This window comes from Nipponia nippon, unplaced genomic scaffold, assembly GCF_047370975.1.
Source record: "Nipponia nippon isolate SJK-2023a ecotype South Korea unplaced genomic scaffold, ASM4737097v1 scaffold_1, whole genome shotgun sequence".
NCBI lineage: Eukaryota > Metazoa > Chordata > Aves > Pelecaniformes > Threskiornithidae > Nipponia > Nipponia nippon.
In genome coordinates, this window is record NW_028262290.1 from 118,833,987 (window position 1) to 118,857,213 (window position 23,227).

Consider the following 23,227-nt stretch of genomic DNA (forward strand, 5'->3'; position numbering starts at 1 on the left):
CTGTAATGACATGTTTTGTGTGTAGTAAACTTTGTGTTGCTGAAAAGGCTCTGACCAAACTTGCCTGGGAGTCTCAGATGAAGATCATTCAAAGAACGTAGCTGAAATAAAGGTGTTTCCACCATTCCATAAATAAACCCTCCTGAGTGTAAATTGTGACCGTTCCTTTCTCCATCTGAACAGTTCAGGCTTTTCAGAAAGCTGCTTTTATGTAAGCCTAGAAAGCTGTCTCCATGACATGATGCTCTGCTTCTCTTCACCATTAGTTGGGCGTTAGTTGTTCTGGCTGTAAATAGACAGGCACAGATGGTACCACGACTCTCCGAGCCTCCACACATCTTGCACTGCAGGGATTTTTGTTATTCTTGTTATCTCTCTAGCAGCTCCTACTCTTTCCTAACAGTTTGTTGAGAAGAAAAAGGGAAGGCTGAAGAACAATCAGTCCCTTCCCTCTCTAGGATTGCTGAATGTTTTAGACAGGACAGCAGCATTCATTTTGACTTTTTTCTTTGCTAGGGGAACCCAGCCATGGGCTCGTCAATGAAGCACAATTTCTGCCAGCCTCACCAGGCGCAGTCAGTCCACCCCGAGACAGCTGAGCAGAACCAGATGCCCCAAGAGCATTAAACCGTGAGACTTGAATGGCACATCCTCCCTCAGTGCCCTGCAGCTCTGACCACCACGCTGAAAGAACCATGACAGATAAAAGAGATGCAGGTATCTTGAAAGACTGCCTTGGTGCACAGGAATAGCGTTTGCAGGAAAACAGGCTGGAACAATTAGCAACACTGAATCTGGAGAGGGCATGGATAAGAAGGACGTGACAGAGTGGTATCCACCACCCCCGCCACGGACGTCATGGAGAAGGTAAAATGGGTGCTGCTCTTTAGTCTTTCATGTAGTCTTTTATAACACAAGAACAAGATGTTCACTTAAAGGCAAGAAATTGAAATCTGATAAAAGGAAGTCAATTTCATAGAGACTACAGTTAACCTCCTACAATTGAACCATTGAAGCCAAGAACTTAGCAAGGCTATAGAAAGGATTAGATATTTGTATAAGTTATTAAAGTGTTCATTTAATATTTTCTCTATCCCATCTAATGTAAGGTTATAAGCTTCTATGTCTCTAGAGAAGTCAAGTTACTAGCATAAGGATAAGAAGTAGTCTCCCTTCCCTGCTAGCAGGCAAATCTCCTATTTGTTTCCTATTTGTTTTTTCATCATCTTCCTCTACAGTCTTGGGGAATGGAAGAACCAGTGACATGGTAACAGGCGGACCGTTCACCTGCTCCTTGACAGCAGTTCCTGCATTTTCACCTATCAAGCTACTAACAAGAAAACTGGTAAATGTTAGCCAGTGTGTTCATGCATAGCTTACCTCGCCCCTGGGCCTCAGACTGTCTGTATAAACCTGTGTAACATTTTGGGGGGGACTAAGCTTTTTCAGATACACTAATGCCAAAGCAGTAGACAGAGGACTAACATCTGTAGATGTGGAGCAAATTCCTCTTTTTTTTTTTTTTTTTTTTTTTTTTTCCCCTAAAGAAAGATATCAAAATAGCAGCAATGCAGCTGTGAGCTGACTGTGGTGAAATACAAGCCCAAGCCACTGGGTCTCATGGTCAGGGGATAGTTTCCTTCCTCATCCACCTCTTTTGTATGACTCCAAACATCTACCAGAGCCCCGTAATGATACAGCTTATCTTTATACAGGTACTGCTGCAAAACAAAAAAGCCCTCCTCTTACAGGGAGCTACGCTCATGTACACCAGCCACGGGTGGTCCCCAGAGACCTGGGGGCAAGCAGGAGCCGTGTCAATGGGTGCCCCCTGTGGGCCCAGACACCCCCCACCCAGGGCTCCTCTTCCATGCTGCTCTGCCCTGCTCTGGGGAGTGTATCTCCATCTGTATTTCTCACCCCATCACAGGCCCTATCTTAATCAAGACTGCAATATCCTGTAACAGAGGACAGGCTTGCAGGAGAGGAGAGTGTGATGAAAATATTGCCAGAAGGAACATCACAGCTCACCTCTTTTTTAATGAAAGGATTGACTGAGAACAGTCCATCAGAAGGGCTAGACACCTAAGTGATAGATGCATTTCCAGGAATTGCAGTGTTTCGCCAGGAAAAACAAAAAGCACCTTAATATTAAATAGAAGCTGTGACTGTCGTGTAGAATTAAATCTATGACAATCTGAAGAGGAAGCAGTTGAAGGCACAAAAAGCCTGATGAGATTATAAATAATATCCTATATTGCATTACACCATGCTCACGCAATTTGTGCTTCCTCAGCTACTCGGTATAGACTGCTATCAATTCACCCCTTATCTGCTGCAGACTTTGGCTATCTCTTGGCTCCCCCACAAATGAGACAGTTTGGACACTGACACGTAGAAATGGGAGGTGTCTCATTTCTCTGCAGATGCCAAGGTATGTGGCAAATCTGGGTGAAATCCTGACTGCGTGGATGGTTCAGGATATGCCAACGTGGGTTGGAAAAAGCAAGCAGAGATGCAGTTCTTCTTCACAAGTGTGAAGACAAATAAATATATAATACACTTGACCAAGTCAGTGGCGATGGCTTTGAAGCCCATGGAGCAGTTATGCTGGTAGTCGGTTTGCTCAGGCTTTTCCACACCTTTTTTCCTGGTGCCTCTGCACAGCCGCTCCTGGGGAAGCTCGCAGACACCCTGCTGCAGAATGCAAGAGACAGTCGATTCCTCTGTGCTTGGTGCCTTCCAGTTAAAACCAGCCGTCTTCCTAGAACGCGTGCATTAGCTGGACACACATGATTAGGATCAATACAGAGCTGCAGAGGGAAATTTATGGACATTGGCATCCAGCATCATCTGAAAGAAACCCTTGCAGACCTATGAGACACTCCCTGTACCCTCCTGCTTACCTGTTTGTCTCACCAGCATCTCCTACCTTGCCTTTCAGAGTGGACTCTTGGAGAAAAAGCCTGTCATCTACCATGCAGTACAACACCACAGTGGACCCCCAAAGAATTTAGCGTTGGAGGCTGCAAGGGAGGTCTTTAATAATATTCCTGACTTTTTTTGATTACTGTCACTGAACACCGGGTTCTGCCGATGAATAGAGCAGGACTTCAGAGCCAGGTACACGTCTGCCACTTAAACCCCAATGCTTTGCCTCTGAATTGAGCTGCTTGCAGGAGTTGCTAGGTAACCGTAACCTGCTCATAGCTTATGCAAGCAAGTGAGATACTTCTGATGATGTCATGCTTCAGATTCGTATTTCATCTCTTGAAGGAGTTTTCTCTCTGTTTCTACAAGAACAGGTGCGTGGGGGAGTTCTTCAGTGAGGCAGAACTTCCCTACTCCATCATGCTTATGCAGCTTAATTTCACTCTTGCAAAACACTGGAATAAAGCAAAATTGGCCAGGCCTTCTCAAAGTGTGATTTTAGGGGAGAACTTCTAGCTGCTCAGGCCTCTTTTGTCTTCTCGACACCAATTCACGGGCTAACTCCTTGGAAACACAGACATCTTTATCGGCTACTCCGCTGCCTGTATCTGAACAAAATGATGGCTTACTCAGTAGAAAGATAACGGGAGTTTTGCGATTATGCTTTTCAAGAACACAAAAATCCAAATATTATGTGCCAGAAATGGACTGAAGCTGTGAATTATGCCCCTTTCAACACTAACTACATGCCTAACTTTCACATTTATTAGTGAGAGTCTAGTTACGCCAATGTGTGACATTACAATTGTGTGTAGCACATCTTTGACAAGGCCGATGAGAAAAGCTTCTCAAACAAGATGCTTTGAACATGCTGTGGTGAGTATGGGATGGACGAGCAGGAAATCACGGAGTTGTGGGAGGTCTAGCAAGCCTGGTCTCGAGACACTTCAGCCCTAAAGCTGGGCTGAACAAAGCCTGCAAGGTGTGTATGTCCTCATTCCTAAGCCCAGAGGGGATGCACAGTCAAAGCATGGTGTGTCTGAAGGCTTTCCAGGTAGCTCTCTGCCCATATGGGAAGGCAGGGCATGAAGGCAGGTGACCGGCCACGACTGTGTGTGTTTGACTCCCGCTGGGGCTCTACAGATGTATTTGTCATTTTTCTTGGTTTGTTCCTGCAGCCTGGCGTATCTGTTTCTCACTGAAAGCCACCATTTTGCTTGGAGGTCCTCTCTTGGACAGCCTCTGAACAGGCTGGTCTTGTCATCTCCTGGTCTTTTTCTTCAGTGGCCACCGTGTGCACTGGCACCAGCAGGAGCATCACGCTGCAGCGGTAACTGGTGCAAGCAAGGAGAAATCAAACCCTTTGTCTCCTGTCCTTCAGCTTGTAACACTCATGCATCCTCTGGGAGCTACCACCTTCATCCCTGAACTCTATGTACCAGTTGTTCAGTCCCTGTTTGCCTGTCTGATTTGATCTTCTTTTTCTTTATTGCTGTCTCTTTCTCTTGCTGTCCTTCTCTCCCACACTCTTCCCCACGTGTGCGAATTCCTAATCAGTGCAGAGCGCAGGTCCCAGGCGTGTGCTGTGCCGGGCTGCTGCGACAATCAGCTAACATTTGGAGAGCGCTGCGCAGCACCGTCTCCAGCATGCTATTTTAAGATGCACAGTCTTGAACACATATACCGGTCTACCTGGCAGGAAAGGAACTGAGGCAGAGCATACAGCTGATGTTCCCTAGGCTCCGGATGAGTGCCGGTGTTAAATGTGCTGTTTAACACAGAGAAGACCATTTTCTGCAGAGAGAGAGCAAGCAGGCCCTCATTAGGACAGGCACAGTCCAGTGGGAAAGATGATACACCCCACTGGCACCAAGTGCCTCGGCATCTTCACCTACTCAGGGTGATGAGACAAGAACCCCCCTCCCTCCAGGATGAACTGTAGGAAACCTTTCTGCTTTGTGTCACTTCCACAGAAATCATCGGGACGATTTGCATAAATATGCAAGTGGTAATCAAACCTGGGGAGTTCAGCTGGTTTATGGTACTTTTTTTGGTACATGCTGTGCATACAAAGCGAATAGATTTTCACTCTGTTTAAACTGCATAAGGTCGTTGAATTGAGCAGGGACCAAAGTAATGGAAAGCACATTTTGATCCCCTGCTTCTTGGTATGATATATTATGTCCCAGGACATAATACAGTTGCTGTCGTGGCCAAAGAGTGCAGGCAGATCTGCTGGTCCTCTAGTAACGCTCCTGTTCTCCTGCCTGCGAATTTCTAACTAGTTGAAAGCAGTAAGTAAATGAGGACGATTACAATTGCTGATCCCGTTAGGAGACTTTTCTTTCATGTATATTTTACATACTGAGACACTCTGCTAAATCTAATTTATGAGCAAGAAAGAGTCTATGAAGAATTACATGACTGAGATTCCTCACTCTTGACGTTTTCATTTTGTTTTCTGCTTGATTCCCTGCTTGTGCTGATGTTCAGACCAAAGATTAACACACACTCCACAAAGCTTCCCGGTATTGTATAGAAAGTACTCAAGGTTTTTTTGCGGCTGTCCAACAGCGGCATGGAAGAGGGCTCCAGAGTTTTACAGAATGATCAAATACATAATTTCAGCCATGTCAGTTCACATATTGTTAAAACTGGGAACTAGAGATTTGATGATTTTTCTGAAGTGACGTAAATGAAGGCCAGCATAAGAACTGAAACCAAAATGAGGATTTAAGTATCATCCTCTTAATTACCTGACACAATCCTGACATTTTTGTTTTAATGAAATACATAAGTGCCAGCTAAAAGAAAGTCAGTTAATTACCTAGAAATCTGGTAATCATTTATTGAGTTGTCCAGCACTCCCCAGTTACACAGTGAAATATTTATGACTTATGACTAGTGGTGGTACATTCTGAAGGCAGATGATCAGATTGTACGTAAAACAAATCAGGCATCGGTAGTTTAGGAAGGTGTCATTAAAGTCCACCGTTTTGAGGGGCTTGTAACTTTCTGATGCAATCACTTTGGGGAATGAAGTTTGTCATTGCTTGGTCCCTTCCTGAAGATGATTCCTTTTAGATATTCATAACCATTCTAGCTGCATATCTATGCTTGAAGAATGCATTACATCAGCATACTGTTTCGTATGATTAACAGTGGTATCTGCTGATGTAAAAAGTATGGCGGTACAGGCTAAGGGGTAGAATTAAGAGGGTACATGTAATTCAACATGTTCATCAAATGTTGAGAGCCAACAATAAATGCTTCACTGTGCAACTTGATGATGGCAATCTGATATATTCATGCAAGGAAAACATTTTTCATTGAAGACAAATTTTTAAGCTATGTTGGTTTGAATAATCTGATTTTTCTAAACAAATGACATATTAATAATTGTTTAATAAAATACTGCAGAAATTATAAGCGGTGTTTAAGAGTACCCTTTCCTGCGATTAAGGTTTTGAAATTTTTCACCGAAGTTTTGTGTTCTGTTCTTGTCTGCTTGTATGGAGATAGCTTGTAGAAACAGTTACGATTTATTATGCTCTAAAGAAAACAGCTTACCTGGATAAAGGCATACTAGGATCAGCTGGTTTTTAATAGCTCGCTTTGTGTTTGCATTGTGACAGTTTTAGTTACGTTTTTGTAGGAAAAGCCATGTCTGCCTGGCCCATACGGCACGATGTTCAGCATTTCAGTGGTGGCTGTCCCCGGGCACTGTGGACTCGGGTGAGATCACCTTGGGCGCGGAGCAGTTCGGCCCTGCTCTGTTCACCTCCGATGAGGAGGCTGGAAGCAAGATGAAAGATGCTTCTCCCCAGCCTGCAAGTTACATGGATGCTTTTCACGACAGAAAAATGATGCTGTGAAATTAAAACAAAAGCAAGTGCCCTTCATCCCAGCTCCAAACATTGTTCACGGCTGTTTATTCAATAGCAAAGCTCTTCCAAGCAAAGCCTTTCTGTAGGGGCAGCTGTCCTCCCCAGTGCACATCCCTCCAGGGAGCTGCAAAGCAGTGGCAACCGGGAGGCTCCCCTGAAGACACCAGCAGCCACCGCCTGGGGCTGAGGGATGCGCTCCCAAGTGCCCTCCACAAAGGCAGCGTGGGCACGCCACCGTGCTGCCACCGCCGCTGCTTGAGGCAAGAGCCGCTGCTGAAGTTGGCTACAGCCTCCGAGGAAAGTGATGATCAGTTGCATTTTATTTTTATACCCTGAGCTTTCATCTTTACACTGATAAAGGAACAGCTGCCTCTAATCTCGCTGCTAAATCCCAAGCCTGGTATGGCGACCTCTCCGGCATCGTGGATGCTATCCTTAACTGGCCAATGAGACTCAAATGCCAGCTATTATCCTTATGGCAACTATGTGCGGCATTACTCGTGGGTCTTTTTTGCTGCCTGTTTAATTTTCGCAGTAGCAGTTGGGGCTCGGGAGTCGGAGAAAAACTCTGCAGTCACTCCTCTTGCTAAACATTCGGATTCACTCACCAGAGGCGTGCGGAGGGTTGTTCAGGGCTGCTTTGACACTAAAGGTTTCATTTCCAGAGACTGTCACACGGTGATGCAAACTACCAGGGGAATTTAAGCAGGGATGATTAATGCATAGTAAGGTAACCCGTGGACTAGCTGAGCTGCTATTGCCGCAGAAAGAGTGCCTTGTAATATCTCATTTATATAAGAGCAGTGAGACACTCTGGCCTTGGAAGTGCCATGGGTTGAGTTCACCACTTCCATAAAAAACATGAGGGCATGAGGCTTCTCGGCGGGGTAGGCAAAATGCAGCCCTTCCCGCCATGGATGAGACTCGGCAGAGGCCGTGGAGGTGAGGCTGTGGGAAGGCAGTCTGCTCCGCCTACACGTGGATCTGGTCTGGCAAAGAAAATAATAGTCTCCATATGCATCAGCCCGTTGGTGTATTTCTGCCTTTTGGAAAGTAAAGAGGGGAGCTTTATTTCAAATGACTGCAAGAACGTGGAAACGGATCTGTCGTGTGTGGACAGGGGAAGAGCTCAGTGCAGGTGAAAGAAAAATTATTTCTGTCTTCCCTGAGATTGGTAGATAGGTATGAAAAGGCCTTCCCTCTTCTTTTCACTAACTTTTACGAAAAGTGAGGAATTCCTTCCTAAAACTTGCCCACCACATAGTTCTGTGTGGGTCAGTGGAGGCAACGCTGAGTAAAGCCAACTCCTTTGGAGGACGAGTGAATGCCTGGGAAAGAGGCGGGGGAAAGTATAGAGCCAGTGCGATATGAGAGACTGGAAAGAGGTCGTTTGCTCTTTTTGTCACAAAGAGGAGTTTTATAAAGGGCTTTGCAGTTGGCGCTTGTATCCAGGTAAGATTTAATACATATTCTTTCTGATAGTGATGAATTACATTGGTCAGAAGAGATCCTTTTCCATAGATGCAATACAGAAGTCTTGGATGGAATATTTTCTGTTAAAGTGACTGGAGTAGTACTAAAGGTGCCAGCTGACAGCGTGCCTTCAGAGCTAGTGGTTTGTTCACTTAATAGTCCTCTTCCAGGAAAGCCGGTGTGCCAAAAGAAGACCACGCATCCTTCATGTTCCTGGCTGCGGGCTGTGGTTTGCTCAGGCACTGAGGGATTATTCTCATGTGTCCCCTTGCCCAGCCTTCGCTCCACAAAGAATACAGTATGTTAAAATGTGAGATGTCCTGGTGATAGAAAACATCATGAAGAGAGATTCGTGCTTAAAAATATGGATTCTTCTCCTGACTTAGGTTCACCAGCCTTCCAGTCTGAGCCCATAGCCAGAACTGCTGAACACCAGCAATTCATCTGAAGATGGTTCTTTTAAATAAACAAATATATGCACAGGTGTACACAGGGAGACATCTACAAACGTTTGCAATTCACTGTAGTGACAGAGGACATAACTCAAATGGTATGAGGGATATTGAAATTATTTTTCATAGAAAGGTGCAATAACTCCAGCCTCGTACAATTCCTACATATTCCACATGGCCTCAGTTGTTGTTTAGTAACTCACAATATGAATAATTTTTAAAAGTTGTAAAAAATCTCCTTTATCAAACTAAGTAACAGAAACAATAGCAGCTTCTATCCCATGCACAAGCAGGGCACCACTGCACTCCTGCTAGCGTAGCCCTGAGATGTCTGGTTTTCCTCAGGGCCATGCTCCAGTGATTCATCTGTTGTGTTCAGTCCCTCCTACCTCCCTTCTCTCCCAGACTCATTAGTCTTTCTGTTCTGTTGGAGGCACAGAGGAACCTTCCACCCACCTACACTAAACCTAAAAAAGCCAAAAGAGTCTTTGGGTCATGTATTATCTGTGCTGAATACACTGATTTGCATAAATATATTAGTTTTATTTCCTCTGCCAGCAGACTGTGCTGCCAAAAAAATTTTAGGATTTATCGCTCATGTATTGGGAGCGGTTTTGCTCATCTGTGGTATCCCAAACACCTGTTGCTTTCCAGATGGGAAAGGAGACGGAGCAGAGAAACTAAGAAAGAAATGTCTCGGGCCCCTTCCACTATATGAAGGTGGGATTAAAAGGGCAGATGCGCAACCTGCTGAGATGGAGACAGGAAAAGAAGTGAAGCTTTCCCTCTGTCACCCTGTCCTATGTTCTAGAATGGCCTTAGGGTTGAGTCTTTTTAGAGATATGAAGAATACCTACCTCAGACATAATTAAATCCTTTTTCCCTTTTTATTGTACCAGTAAATCCGCCCACATACGTTTCACTGAAAAGCAGATCACTTTGAAATGCATCACCTGGGCTAATACTTTGTTATCAAATACACTGGTCATGCTTGGGTATTCTTGGGTCCTACTCTTCATGGGTTCGCAGTTATCAAGAAATAGTGAAAGGTAAATATTAAAGCCTTTTACACCAGCGTTATAGTCCTGATGTCTCATGACAGTCAAAATCTCAGTTTTATTTCTCTGCTACTTTTTTTTTCTCAACCTGTTTGTACACTGTATTTTTTTCTACAATATCCTTACTTAGCAAAGGCTAGTCTGAAAGACTTCTGTTCATCAGGCATTGCCTTTCACTAATAAGCAGTTCCTATTAGAGCTGTAGTGTTTCTCTCTGTTTTCTTGATGGCCCATCTGTGAAAGCTCGTGGCCGGTCCACTCACCTTGAACAAGGAGAAAGTTGACAGGAGGCCCTTCAAGACCCTGTTCTTCTGGCCTGCAAGCTAGTTCTGAGCTAGTAATTCCCAAAAAAAGTAATACCTTTTATTTTGTCTCATTACTATAGTGGCTCAACAAGGGAAAGAAACCAGAGGGCGTCTCGCTAAGCCAGTGAAGAAACATCTCCGTGATTAGTGAGTAAAATTGTTCATTAATTCCCAGTTCAAAACAATGTTTTCATTACCTGATTTTGCTTCTGCAATGACAACTAGCTTGAGAAAGATTCAGCTGTTTATGTGCAACTTAAAATGGATGTCCGAGACATTTTTTTTTAAATAATTGTTTTGTGTTGCTGACTGATTTTCTACTAAATGGGCACAGTTACTTAAATGATGCTGTGATACTCACACTTTGTCTTCTGTTCAGTTCCAGGAAATTTGTCTCATGAGGATTAGACATGCCGCCATCTGCAATAGAGACATTTCTATCAGCGGATATGACCAGGAAAACCTACTGTTTGTGAGTAATTTCTTCTAAAAATAAGCACTGTCTCTTAAAAGTTAAATGGGAGAGTGACACGTAGCTTTAAAACTATTCTTCTAGTTAGTGGCAGAAAATAACCTGCATCTGTGACTATTGTGTAAGGCAAATACCATGGGCGTGGAGCGGGGTGCTAATCCCCTCCCAGCCCAAATGCAGCTTTTGAACCTCGGTCCCACAACAGTGCTGGGACCGTTGGCTGGGACCATCGGCTGGAGACCCTTCGGAAGGATTTGAGGGTCTCCAGCCGATGGTCCCAGCTCTATTTACCTCTGGCGGGGTGTGAACCTCCCTTTTGCTCAAACGGTGGAGGCGAGCTGCAATAGCAGCAGGGGGCAGGGAATGGCACAGACACCCAAACTACTGAGATGGGAAGGGAAAGACAGCATGGGTCAGATCAAGGGGCAGGATTAGACCTTCTCTTTATCCTGTCAGACCAACACAAGTGGCCTCTATGCATCCTCTGAATGGCACAGCATACCTTCTTCTGCAAACCGCTAATGAAGGGAGTAAATCAGAGCTTATCATCAGTAAAGTAACATACGACAGCTCTTTTTGTCTCTCTCTTAGCACTAGGTCTTCTGTGCTGCTAAGAGACAATTAAATTGACACCAACCTCTTAATATACTTGCTCTAATGAAAGGACTTCTGTCACTGTTGTCCAGTCCACTTGTGTCACAGGTGCTGCAGGACACAGAAAAGAATCATCACTTCTGCTCTGAGCTCAGCCTACATTTCCATCTGAAATAATCCATCCCTAGCTCACAGCAGAGAAACTGATGGGAGCGAATAAAAAGCTCCTGGAGGCAGATCAGCCATCGCCGATTCAAGGGACCATTTCCAGCACAGTTCAGCAAGCTCCTGGCTGCACCCCTGCTTTAGCTTCAGACAGGGCTGTTACCTGTGTAAATGCTGCTCAGGCAGTAATACATTAGGCACAAACAGTAACTGCCAGTTATCATCCTTTCCCACAAACCCACAAGGGAAGGAGATTTTTGTCCCCTCTGTTAGAGACAGACCATAAAAAAATTGCCGATTTAGTCTTTGGCACAACTGAGAGGGCAGAGACCTGTGGCCAGAAGGCAGGGGGCAGAAACCTCTTAGAAAGGCAATAAAAAGGTCAGTTAGTTATAATTTGTGAAAATGATAACCACTAAATAGTCCACCATTCAACCCCCTACTTCTACTGTTGTATTTAGTCATTAAGTATCAGTGTGACAAATAAATGAAAATCTTCATTTGCAGAAGTGCCTAGTTTCTGGTTTGTCTGAGGGAAACAACTTGAGAGGTTTTTTTTAAGACTCCTATTTGGTTTTAAGGCTGGGCCAACCTTGCCTCTAAAAATTACGGCTTTCTAATGGGGACACCCAAAACATCTGGCGACTTCTGCATCAGAGAAATAATCACTACTGGTACTGAAAACAGAGAAAACATCTTCCCGTGCCTTACGTCTCCCTGTCCCATCAGCGACTGCTCAAGGACAGTCCATTATCCACCCTTGGTCAGGAGTTAGCAGGGCATTTCTGGAGTCTTGCACTTCACAAAGTCCATGGAGGAAAAATAATCTTCTTGTAGTCTTAGCTAATGAACACAATGTGAAGCATTCCCCTGCTTTCTGAGAGCAGGACACATACAGACCAAATCAATTTCCGTCTTCCAAGTTGTTGTTCTTACCCGTATACATCTCCTAGTGCCCATCTAGTAAACAAAAGAGGGAAAAGTTTTCACACTGGAACGCTGAGCAAAGCAGAGGGGAGTCTGCTGAGCGGAGGCAACCGTGGAGCCAGCGGAGGGGCACTGTCCTGGTGCACCACCCGTGCTCTGCTCTGGGCACAGCATTCTCCATCCATCAATTCTACTGATGAATGGGCTTGAGGGACACTTTTTGTTGGGTACGAGCATGAGATGGCAGAATCTGAGCTTTTAAATTAGTCTAGCTTCAGATAGTTTTGGTCTGGGTTGGTTTTTTGTGACTTCCCCAAGTTACAAAAGGCATGAAAGAAACAGAAATGTAGCTGCTGGCATAGTCTGGAGAGCACATGCATGATGCAGTATGGGAGAGAGCTGGGAGGAATTTGTGGAAATTTAGCAGAAGAAAATGATGATCGGTTGTCAAAAAGAATTTCTTTACTAAGTGATGATCTAATTGAAGAAAGCGGTAAGAAATCCCGGCCGCTTGGACAACTACAATTACTCTGGGAGAAGAAAGAAACAGCCTGCATTGGCTGGACCTGTCCTTCCTCCCCCCAAACCCCAGAGCTCTGGGGCAGCTCTTTCATAAATATTTTACAGCACAGCTCGCTAGGCAGCCTGCAGGCTGAGGCCAGTCGTGTGGCCACTTCTGTCCCTAATGGCCTGCTCCACTACAGCCCATGTAAATCAGTGAGAAATATTCTCACGGGAAACGGGGCTCTTGAAAAAGGCCCTGAAATATAGCAGATAAATCAGCAGCGGTGTTGGCATTGCATAAAGGGCAGGGTGAATAATAATAGCAACAAAGAACTCCCAGCATCCAGAAAGCGCGGCAGAGGTTAGGCTTTTCCACCAAGGCAGTTGTTCGGGAGAGATTTAAATGTTTTGAAGGAAAGCTCAGCAAGGCAATTGCACAGGGAGCTACTGAAAGGCTCTGTTTCAGCCGCAGTCCCCGGGTGCTGGGTGCTGGCTGAGGATGCTGCCACAGAGCATGGCCTCTTCAGCACTTCTCCACTCATTTCCGAGCATGCACGTCCCATAGTCCACTGCCCTGTTGCAGGTGGTTCAGTCTATACTGGCAGGCGGTGAAAACTGAAGCCTGCTCCTCAGCGGCCTGTTAAAAGGTGCCTCCAGCAACCTGCGCTCTGGCCAGCTCTTGCTCCCCTCTCCGGCAGCCACCACAGCCATTTTCAGCTCAGTGAGTGGCTCCTTTCCCTACAGAAATTCAAGCCTGGAGCTGGAAGCTGCCACCATCCAACCTCACCCTCCATACTCCCGTTGCAGGGCATTGCCAGAACTTCCCTTGCAGACCCCAGCCGTGTTCCCACTGGCCACTGCATTCCCAGCAAATTCTCCCTGCATCCCTTCAGGGAAGCCTTAGGGGAACACATTACCACAGCTATCTTCACTGTGCACTGGCTCTTTGGAGTCTGGACAGACTGCAATATTCTCAAATGTGTCTGTTTTTCAATTTTTGTTATTTCTTCAACAATCAATTCTTGGTCTGTACCCTGACTCACTGAGTGCTGTACCTCTCTTAAGTAATGCATGCTAATGATCATCTGCTCTGGATTTTATAGCTAATAGTGGTGAAAGATGAAAGCCCAATATTGCCTATTATACTGAGGCTACAGTCAGATATTAAAAAAAAAACAAAACTCCAAGACGACATCTGTTGTAGCCAAAGTTCATATATTCCTTCATGAAAATTCAACTACATTAAAAAAAAAAGAGGCTTTGCAATAGATGGAGGATGATTCATGCTTAAATATACAGCTGAATGCCACTCAAAATTCTCTCTTTTCCCTAGTCCTTGCTGTTTTGCGAGTCCAGCCAGGGAGGAACTATGATCAGTGCTAACAAATCTCCGTTTTCTCACCTTGCCCTTCAACATTTCATCAGAGATAACAGTAAAATCTGGTACTCTTTTGACATCACGCAAATAGCATTCCCTGGCTCTCTTCTCCTCTCTCCAGCCTGCTTTATCTTTCACTGCTCAGCAAATCTTCACATGAAGCTAATGTTTAGCTGCAAAAATGAAGTGTATGGAGGATATGCATGAATACAGAAAGTAGCAGGACTGTCACTGAATGGCCCTTTTTGGAGAAATTGGCCCCATTTCAGTAGTTAGTGAACAGCTGCCTCCCAGCTGAGATTTATCAGCTAAAGACAAAGTGATACAAAATCTAGCAAAAGCAATAAAGAGCTGTGAAAACTGGAGGGCTTCTTTCTGGCTGTACTCTGGAAGTGCCCAGGCCTGGACATTTACACCCCAGTGAAGGATGCCCAGGTGCGTATGAGTAGCAGACCTGCTCCCAGCAGCTCCCACTGGGAAGAAACAGGCCCCTGCAGTGAAGGGATGACGCTGCTGAGTGCCAACTGGTAGAAGAAAGCAAAGCTGAAGCCCTGAGACAAGCGCCCAGATTGATGTCTGGCACAGTCTCCCGTATCCCTGAGCTGCAGAAGTAGGTCAGAAAACTGAAGAGAGACTGTAGCGTTTCTATCCGAGTAGAAAGTGCTTCCTTGGACGATCCCCGATTTACAGCTGCCGAGTGTCTTCCCAGGTCTCTTGGTCACTTCAGTCCCTTGGCCACTTTGGCTAACATCCAAAGCCAAACTGGGTCTCCTGCTCCACCTGTGCAATGACGCAGGCTGAGCTGGAAGCTGGAAATATCTGCTGGACCACGGGAGGAGGGAGGGTGCTACTGCAGCCATTGCTATCTTCCTTTTTGAATGCCTGCAGCAGCAAAGTGAGGTCAGCCCGTCCTTCCACAGACTCACATCTCCATTACATGTTTCTGAGGACTACAATTTGGTGTAATTCAGAATTAAGCTATTGAAGTTTTGTGGGGAAGATTAGCTTGCTAAGACGCTGGCACACCTCCAAGGCAGCCACAGCTGGATTGTCAATGAGTTGGTGGCATGTGAAACCAGGTTGCAGGAATGAGACAGGGAATGTGACACCCATGTAGGTATCCTACAGAAACCATGGAAGAAAAAAAATGGAGCTGGGACCCCACAGACAGGAGAGCCAATGGAGAGAAGCATGCAGACATGGAAACCATCCCTCGTTGCCCAGGGGAGTCTGGGGCTGAGCTGTGTTTTGTGCGATACAAGCTTTTAACATCTCGTTTATATTACCGGCTAATCTGGGAGGCTTTGTCTGCCAGAAGCAAAGCAGCACTACCAAACACCTAGTTTTTTCTTATTATTATATCATTCAGATTTCATGTACCCGTGAGTTTCACAGCAGAGCCGAATCCTCGGGGAGGATGCCTGAGCAGGGTCTTGCGAGGCTCCAGCCCAGGACCACAGTGGTGAAGGAGGCCATGCCAAATACACCGTACCAGGCAAGGGCAGCAGGATGCCAGCCAGGAACTGTGAAGACTACTTTGAAGTTAAGTCCATTTTTTTTTTTTTTTGTCCTTCCTTCATGTCTCAGGATGTTCTGACTTTTGAGGTTTTTATGGTTGCTCTGGTAATTGAATGATTCTCTGTGGGCATGAAAATGTTATTTACAAAAATTCCTTGTGAAAAAGTGACAATTAACTGCCAACAATTTTTGTAATGCGCACCGCAATCACAGATACCAGAGCGCTGATTAAAACCAAGGGCCACTCCTGCAGGTACATGGGGAAAATCACTCCTGATCTCTTGCAAATTGCAGTTTCGCATGCTGGCAACCCACCAAAGCGCCCCGGCTCGCTCCTGGCCAATAACAGCACGGGAACAGGTTTTTCATGTGTTTCTGCACTAAGGTTTGGTGTTAATGGAACAGAACGTTCCAATAACCTTTTAAAAGGTTAGACTAATTCAGTTGTTTGTGTTTGCGAGAGCCACGCTGCCTAAGTCCAGCTATTGGGTGATGAGTGAAGGGAGGCGGCGCAGAGGGGAGTGGGGCGGTGTTTTAAGGTGTTTTTATGTGGCAGTTGGTATAAAAAGACAGATGAGCTGACCGGGGGGGAATTCAGCTTTCTCACAAGGGACCAAGGGGACAGACGCCCACAAGGCTGTTGTCTCTCCTCGGCATCACCAGTCCCTGAGCCAGGCTGCACCTGCGCAGCCCCGGTACTATCATCCTGGGATGAGAGGGATATGTGGGGATGAATAATTCAGCTGCAAATCAGTTCTCCGACTGCACAGCATTTTTTTCTGGGTTGCTATTTTTAATTTAGATACTCCCACATGTGTGTTTAGTGGATTAGAGACATATGAGAAATAGGAGAAGGCGGCTGACGCAGGCAGGTAGCAGAGCCTGGGGGTGGTGGAGGTTGAACCAGTGCTGGCCTTGAGCAGGACCGGTGCCGCCTTCCTTCCAAGGGCAGCATGGGGCTGAGCACCTCTGAGTCCTACTTACGTCGGTGGGAGCTGAAAGTGCTCAGCACTGCTTGCTGGGATTTACACCCCTGTGTTAGCAATCACAAAGAAACAGCGGAGGTGCCTGTACGGTTATAGCCGGGGCTGGATGTCAGGGGATCTGGGTTCAGTTTTGAGGTCTGCTACTTCTCTCTTCTGCACAAACCTTGTAAATCCTCTCTCTTGTAGTTCCAGATTCATTAGTGGGAAAAACATTACCACTGCTTGCTTTGGTCTGCTTCACCTAGTTATAAACTCTGGGGAAGAAACCATTGCTGCTTGTTTATAGCTATAGAGGATAACTCACGGGGGAGCCTCTTCTGTTGTAAGGTGGCATCTTCCTATCATATTTTTTAATCACAAACTTCAGAAGGACAGAGTCGTCAAAATGGTTTAAGAGGAGAAAGGTTTTAGCTGCAGCAGCTCAATGAGGAGGTGAGGGGCTGTAGGAAACAATGGGACAGAAAAGCTGCCAATTTGGGCAAAAGCAAAACTATCATTACATGCTCATCTTTGTGAGAATCCAGATTTCCAGAGGAGACTGGCTGGCATTTTGATTTGTACACTAGTTCCTACAGATTATAAAACCAAAGATCAAACCATAAAGGAAATCCTGTCGTGTCTGAGAATCTTTTCTTTTTTCCCTTGCTGTGTATGCAGTGTTTTCCAATAAATTACTTCAGATGAGACCTAATACTAATAATAACTGCTTTTACAAAGTCTAGACTGCTTTTGCAAATCCCTGGCTGGTAAAGGCATTCATGTGTTCCTGTGGACTCAAGGACAGCTTTGAAATTTAGAGTAGTTCGCTCTCTTCTTAAGTTATACGGAGTCCCAACTCTTCAGCTGTAAGTCACTGGATACGGGGAACCTCTTACAAATGAGATAAGAGGGAAGGAAATATTTGAAACCCAAAAGTGACATAACTAACTAATGTGAGATCATCCCATAGACTACTGCCAGGGTTGGGGAAAGCATCCATGTTTCTGAGGCATGGTGTACTGTGCTACATCTTCTCAGCATCTAAATAAAGGGCTTTACGTAAGAAAAGCCCTTTACTTCTCTTTCTCTATTTCTTAATCTTTATGATCAAGAAAATCCTGGACTATTGCTTAATTGCTTAATTCCAGATCAGGAAAATCTGCTGCTGCTCCCAAATTTTGGGGGAAAAGAAGGGAAATGGAAAAGGAATCTGTAGTGATGAGGAAGCCAACATCCTTCGCAACAGAAATATGATGACTAATGTTTCACAAAGCCTGGTGGTCAGCTTTAATCATGTGATATCCAGGAGAGTGGAAGAAAAGGCACTCTCAGTTACACTCAGTTCAGAAAGTACGTCATTAGCCACCCAGCTAAATATCTAATAAGCTCCATTTATCATGCACCTTTGGCCTCCTAACTTCTCCTGGGAAAACAACGAGCACCAACAAGTACACACCACGTGGTGGCTTCTCACACCAACATTTTACAAAGCGTAGCTACAATTTTAAAAGACAAAACAACATGCCTGACATAGAAAGGTTTCTCTTTCTTTCCTAAAACGTGAATTTAATCTCCAAAAACTACACTTGCCTGCAGCCCCCAAACAGCAAGTCTACAGCACTGAAATGGAGTTTGGCTCAAGATAGGAACCCTTGGAGGCATTAAGGCAGGAATAGGTTACTTTGTATCATTAGAAAGCCACGACTGTCTACTTTCCTAGGGGATATAAAGCATTCCGTTTGCAGCTGGTAATTCACAAGATACTGAGCCATAGCACTGCCCCAGAATTAGCTTTTGCATATGCATTGCAGACCATTTTAGAGTTTATAAACTTTTATCAAAAACTGAATTACTTTTCTTCTCTCTAATGGCGTGTCTAAAGGCATGGTGCACACTTCTTATACACCTTTTTACCCACCTAATTCTCTGTCACTCCTTCCAGATTTCTGGAAATTTCTCTTTGTAGTTGGTCTTCTCCAGTTTTGTTGAAGCTCAGATGGATAGAGAGGCAGTCATTAACCGGATTTCAACTTGTGAATAAGCTGTAGTGCAGTCACTTGGCAGACTTCTATCAGGAAAGCACTGACATTTGATTTCCCACCAGCAATTTGGTAAGTCATAGACTTGTAACAGCACGTGGTAACCATCTCCCAACACATCCGTGCAGCCAGGGTCTGTGCTGGCTCCTAGCTCCAGGCTTCCTCAGCACACAGAGAAGCTCCCTGAATCTCCACTGTATGAGGAAGATGTTTTGGAGACACCACTCAGCACCCTTTGTCAGCATCACTCCTGGTCACGGAACGCTCCTAGTAGGCTAATGTATGTTTGCGACACTGGGTGTATGGGGGTACCACCACTCGCGTGGGCACTGTCACTGCTCCCCAGCGTGCTGTGAGTCCCAGCGTGTCCTGCAGTCCAGAAACCACTGCTGAATGATTGTCCACAGTGTCCTGCGGGAAGCGTCCTGTGTTGGATTAACACCTCAGTCGCAAGCAGGCAAGCGTGGGAGAAGCCCTTGGTTTAGGACAAAGAGAAGTGAGGAGTACTTCAATGGAAGCCTGAAAGCAAGTGAAAAGTCCTCCTTAATTTTTCTGTCCTTCGTTATACAAATGATGGGCCATTTTTTCTCCACATACAGCAAAGCACTTAATAAAGAACAGGGACTAAAAATCCTGGACAGGCCTTAAGAAATCTTAGCATTGCGTTCACATAAAAGCAGTGCTAATGTGGGCTGGGGATTCTAGGTGTCAAGCTGCCTTCTAATCTTAACTCCTCTAGTGGGCTTTTGAATGTTAAAGAGTAGAAAACAATATTTAAATTACCATAAGGTTAACAGTATAAGTATTGGGTTTGCAAAACATACATAAAAACTGCAAATATTACATGCTCTGCTTAGACTTGAGAATGTTAACAGGAAAAAATACGTCCAAAAAATCCTTTAGAACTAAGAATCAAAAGTAGGAATCTGACTGTATGGCCTGTATATACAGAGTATATATGGTATATATATAAAATGGTGTTTTGGTACTTTGTTCACTTCATGCAAATTCTTTTTCACAAGTTCAAGCTGAACTAAAAAAAAAGTGGAATTTGGCTACTGAAGCAGCCCTGTACTTCTCACGTAGGACACAACGCCAGGACACACAGACAGGTCACCTCAGCATCCCTGTGGGTCTGCATAGCTAGAAGCAAAACTTGCCTTGAATTCCAGAATATAACTTGGCATTGTTGAGTTTATTTATGGCAACAGAATCTAAAATGAGCCGTACTCTCCAAAGAGACACTCTCAACTGTTAAAAGAAAAGTTGCAGTCATGTAAAGTCTTACGTTGTTGAAATATAGCTACTTAACATTTAAAATATATTTTCTTTTTTTAGATATATCGTATAAATCTCAAGCGTCTTCTATTAAGAAGCAATATACTCCACTTTCTTATACAGTTTTTATGACATCTTTTCCTATAACTTCAGCTACAGAGAGAAAATGACTGGCAGGTTTTATAACATCAAATCCTGAAAATGAGGTGTTAATTGGTATTTAGGAATTGCAGTCCAGAGCATTCAATCGTCCTATTAGTTATCTAATCATTGGGAAGCAAGACGATTTCTATCTAGTACCAATGGATGTGAATAGCATATGCACATAAGCATTATAGCTAACAACCAAGATCATTCTATGTAACAAACTTAATATCTCCATAGCCTATGTGGCATTAAATATATCTGTTTGATAGTCACATTAATAAATTAATAAAAATAGAAAAAAAAAAAGTACAAAAGTTAAATCATAGTAGATGATCATTAGGAAAGACTGCCAGACTTCAAACAGCATCCACAATGCTTTACCAATCCTGTTTTGCTTCCTTTCCAAAGAAAATTAAATTAAAAATTCCATTAACAAGACTCAGAGCTGCAAATAGTGCTAATGAAGAATATAAGGTATCTGCAATTGCATGAGACAGCAGGGGATCATAATAGCGTCATAACTTTCCCAGCTGTAATACACGCAATATCCTAAAGCAGCACAAGTCTCTCTGCTGGACTGTGAGCAGGTGTCCTCTCTCCCCTGTGCATAATCTCCCTGACAGAGTGGCTTGCTGGATCCAGTAGCTAGTTGTGCTTGTGCTGGTCCTGCTCGGGCTCCCCCAGCTAAATAGCCTTCACCATTCCCAGATCTGGTCTGAATCCCTTCTGGGACTCGGGGCTCCCAGCCCAACTTGTTTCCTCCCTCTGCTTCGCTGTTGGGCTGAGAGTCTTGACTTCTGACAGCAGGTTATTTGCAACTTCACTCCTCCTAGGACTTTCCCATTTATCATCTCTTGTGTTTGTTGATGATGGAGTCCATACTGTATCAGCAGAGTGCGGAACACAGATTTGGACAAAACATCACACTCAATTTTTCATTAAATTCCTCACACTCAATTTATCATGCTGTTCTTATGCACTGTTGGCTTTTCTGCAGATTTTCCTCCCTGTCCCGGCATCATGAGAAGCAGCAGATTGGTAAAGGAACATAAAATATTAATTTTAAAATGCAAAGATGTACTGCAGCCTTCACATCTTTACAACAGTCTACCATGCCCGGAGGGCACAGCTGAGCAAGGTGTTGACAAAAACTACCCTAAGGGAGGCCAGCTCCCTTCTTCGGCTCCTTCTGTAGTCAACGGAGGAAGCAGGGGTCTGACTTAGGTACCCTGCCTTGCCAATGGAGGAACCTTCCCCCTTATTGCTACGCCTTCCTCAGGTAAAATAGGCCCTGGTGAACACTGTCCCCAGCCCCACGTCCAGGGTGGGCTCCACAGGGCCCAAGGTGGGGTTCCCACATGCAGCTCCTCACTGACCTGGGGACAAAGTGACCCACAGAATCTGGCTACCTTAGGTATAAAACGGGCACAATGTCCCGGCACAAGAGAACAGTCTGTTTGTCCTTTGCAGCATTACCTGCTTTATCACCCCAACAGCAATGAGCTGCCACAGCTCAATTGTAAAAAAATGCTGACAGGGAACAGCATTGAGTCACCATCCATGACCATCATTCCTGGGCTTAGGTCATTCTTGAGCGAACAAGTGCTTTTCTTACGTCAATAAACTATGAATCAAGGTATATCCTGTGCTGAAATTGCATCTCCTTTGCTTGAATCTGCTTTTTGGGCCAGGAAGGCATGGAACATCCTCTCCTGCCTGTCTCTAGCAAGTCATTTCAATGGGAGTAAGGAGTGCTGAGTGAGCTTATCCGGCACATCTGGCACGCCTGCAAGCTGCGCAGGCAGTTCTGCTGAAAAATGTGCAAAAGAACCTTCCCTCTGTTGAAACTTAAATTTTCATTTTTATTAAAGGATAATGAGTTTTGAAGGGGGAACAGAAAGTGACTTACAGAAATGCCAACTTTGCATTACATCTATGAGACCTTCAGGTTTCCCGCTATACTGCAGGATGGATAGCACACCTGTATCTGCCTTACTTTGTGATTCCAAGCTAATTGCTAGTGAGCAAGGCTCCCATTTTAAACATTACTTCATAAGGTAATTTAGCATTTTTCCAGGGAAATACGAACTTGAATGACCAGTTGCGGTATTTCAAGAGAGCACCTGCATTGCCAAACCTAGACCAGGCCCTGGCTCTCCACGGAGATCATGCCACATCATCTTTTCTGTTAATGGCTTGAATTTTGTCCTAAAAGTTGCTAGAGTTATTGGAAAGGGGAGGCTGTTTCCACTCCCTTCAGAAGGTTGTTAGGGGCCCTCTCTGATTCAATAGTGAGAACCTGCTCTTGCTTTCCAGTCTAAATGTAATATGGTTACTTGGGGTTTTTTTATTCTTTTCCTTAAATAGCTCTTCTCTGTTCCTGGTACTAGGCCAACCAATATATTCTTAGAAAGAAATCAGTATCCTACCATAGCCTTTATTTTTTAGACTAAGCAGCACTTTATGTCATCTCTCATATGACATGCTTTGTGGTACCTCTCTGCAGTGGTTGCAGATTAATTCATCTTTCTTACAGAAATGTGACAGCAGTTGTGTTGCAGATGCGCATTCATCCGTGCCTTCTACAATGAAACGTACTCTTTCTGCTAGAAATACCTTGTCTGCTGTATGCTATGAGCACGTACACCTTCTTCATGGCTTCATCCCATGGTTGATTCATTGTCACCCTGTGATCATCTACAACACCCAGAGTTCTCTCCGCTTGAGTCATCTCTCATCTCCCTTAGAGAAGAAACTCCTCGTTAACCCTGAAGCACACGCCCTGATTCCATTTTAATCAAACATTTTTTCCCATTTATCTACCTGTCAGAGTCAGAAAGGTTTTAATATATGATAGTCTTCTTCCCTTCTTCAGATTTCAAGAGCACACCGACTTCATATGCTAATGCAGTTAATGAAAATATTACTAGCACTGGTCCTAAAATTCATCCTTGAGGAACTCTTGCAATAACTTGCTTCTTGACTCTCCTCTTCCTTTTCCTCTGCCCTTTTCCGTCAGTCAGTTCTTCCCCACCTTTCGTGTCCTCTGTTAACCTCCATCTTCTTTTGCTTCATTAATATTTTCCCATTTAGGAGTGTATCAAGTGCTTTGCTAAGGTCCAAATGAGATTTAC

The 23,227-nt window shown here is 44.6% G+C and overlaps 2 long non-coding RNA genes across 3 annotated transcripts; both read left to right on the plus strand.

Annotated features, from left to right (window-relative positions):
• Positions 1-506: 506 nt before the first annotated feature.
• Positions 507-6,339, plus strand: LOC148057582 (uncharacterized). 2 transcript variants are annotated; one of them, XR_015707480.1, is made up of 3 exons: positions 507-867; positions 1,239-1,345; positions 2,945-6,339. It is a non-coding gene; the product is annotated as an uncharacterized LOC148057582 (long non-coding RNA). The 2 variants fall into 2 exon arrangements; XR_015707395.1 differs by having other exon boundaries at positions 4,110-6,339.
• A 3,862-nt stretch (positions 6,340-10,201) lies between these two features.
• Positions 10,202-15,631, plus strand: LOC148057583 (uncharacterized). Its single transcript, XR_015707655.1, has 3 exons — positions 10,202-10,253; positions 10,486-10,578; positions 15,516-15,631. It is a non-coding gene; the product is annotated as an uncharacterized LOC148057583 (long non-coding RNA).
• The last annotated feature ends 7,596 nt before the right edge of the window (positions 15,632-23,227 follow it).